Genomic DNA, 2,201 nt, shown 5'->3' on the forward strand with positions numbered 1-2,201 from the left:
TAGTTGTTTTAATGTACAAAATTGAACCCCCAAAAAAACATAGATATTGTACATCATGAGCAAAGAAAATATAGTACAAAAACATTTAAACCGAGCTAGCAGAGGCTCAATAGTTACGTGAGCTTTCACGGTGGATAATTTAACTTAGACGGAGTGATTGCCCACCGGGGTTGTATATGGATTAGTTGCTCTTGAGAAGCTTGAGGTCACTGGTGGCTTTAAGAAGCTAATGGAATATGTTGATCCTTTCTTTTAAAAAGCTGAGTAGAGTCTACGGCCATACCACCCTGAACGTGCCCAATCTCGTCTGATCTCGGAAGCTAAGCAGGGTCAGGCCTGGTTAGTACTTGGATGGGAGACCACCTGGGAATACCGGGTGCTGTAGGCTTAAAAAAAAAAAAGCTAAGTAGAATATATCGGAAACACAACTTTGTTATTTTAAAATTCCACTCACTGACTGTAGACTAAGCATATCTATTTGGGGATGATGCCTGGCTTGGGTAAAAAGCTAAACTATTGGAGCCCTTAGGTGCCTGGAGGTCTAAGGGCTCCTTTCACTATGGTATGCTTCCTCCAAGATGAGTCTCAATTATCTTCACCTCCAAATTAATGCTGCTAGAATTCAGATGTGTTTACCAATCAATATGGACATTGAAAGCAGGGTGTATTTTGTTTGCTTTCTAAAGAGCTTTTATTCAATCAATGGTGATTCTCTTGTAATCAATAACATCTTGGAAGTAAGAAAATACAGAACAGCAGGCACCAGATGTTGTGGCAGTGCTAAAAATAGAAGCAAAACAAATGTCTACCTTGGAAGAATTCATAAACTGAAGGTTACCTCAAGATTTATGCAACAACCTAGTCTGTGACCACACAGGACCAACAGGCAGTTATTGTGCATCTCCTACTTTTGAATGTGCATCTCATACTTTTTTTGTATGTGCATCTCATACTTTTTTTTTGTATGTGCATCTCATACTTTTGAAGGAATGCCTCAGGGGACAACAGAAAGGGGGGGAAGAAGAAAATGAATCAAGTGGTTGGGGATAGGATGGTCTAGAATATTCTGAAATATTAAAGTGGTATGGTTTTATGATTGAGGTAGACTGGTGTTTCAATCTACCAGTGATTGACTTTAGGTGTTATAGGAGAGATAATTAAAGCACCACACATACAAATGACTGTATAGAGGAGGGTGTCTAGAAACGTTTGCAGTCCATAGTACAGCTAAAATTGTTCTCCGCAAAGGTCGCCCATTGCTTCTTTTGTTTTGTTTTGTTTTGTTTTTGATTTTTGTTTTTTGTTTTTTTTCGAGACAGGGTTTCTCTGTGTAGCCTTGTCTGTCCTGGAACTCACTCTGAACCAGGCTGGCCTCGAACTCAGAAATCCACCTGCCTCTGCCTCCCAAGTCCTGAGATTAAAGGCGTGCACCACCACCGTCCGGCCCATTGCTTCTTTACTTGTTTATTTCTTTGAGACGTGGCTATACTGTTTATCCCTGTCTGGCTTGTATATGACCATGTAGACTACACTACTTTCTAACTCAAGGACTGCCTGCCTCTGCTTCCTAGAGTGCTGGGATTGAAGGTGTGTAGCACTGCACTTGGTTCTTTTTATTTCAAAATATTATTTTTAACACTTACTGATTTTGTGTTGTCTGAACACCTGGTGGAGAGAGAAACATACATGTCATGACATGGTTATGGAGACCAGAAAATAGCAGGTGGGAGTTGGTTCTCCTATTCTGCCATGTAGAACCCAGAATCAAACTCAGGCCCTTGGGCTTGGTAGCAAGTGGCTTTACCTGCTGAGTTATCTGACCAGGTATACCCCTTGTTTTGATAGACCTTTCCAGAGAATCATTTAGTTATAGGTATTTAAAATAAGTACTATGTGAAACAAACAAACAAACAAAACCAAAAAACAAGAACAGATTCCAAGGACCCTGAACTCAAAAATAGTAATCCGTTGTCTCTCAGGGGTGCAACATGTGCCTCCCTTTATTTCTTGACTCTTAGTCAAATTCTCATCCTTAACAAACAACCAACAACAATAATAAAAAGAGCAGAAAAGACAGGGGATAATTTCCGAGACAGAGTTTCTCTGTATAGCCCTGGCTGTCCTGGAACTCACTCTGTAGACCAGGCTGGCCTCAAACTCGGAAATCTGCCTGCCTTTGCCTCCCAAGTGTTGGGATTAAA

At 40.6% G+C, this 2,201-nt stretch overlaps 1 non-coding gene across 1 annotated transcript; it reads left to right on the plus strand.

Moving 5' to 3' along the window:
• The first annotated feature begins 269 nt into the window (after window positions 1–269).
• Window positions 270–388, plus strand: LOC116079290. The gene has a single exon (XR_004113865.1). It is a non-coding gene; the product is annotated as a 5S ribosomal RNA (ribosomal RNA).
• Window positions 389–2,201: the final 1,813 nt, after the last annotated feature.

The sequence above is a fragment of the Mastomys coucha genome, unplaced genomic scaffold (assembly GCF_008632895.1).
Source record: "Mastomys coucha isolate ucsf_1 unplaced genomic scaffold, UCSF_Mcou_1 pScaffold5, whole genome shotgun sequence".
In the NCBI taxonomy this organism is placed as follows: Eukaryota; Metazoa; Chordata; class Mammalia; order Rodentia; family Muridae; genus Mastomys; species Mastomys coucha.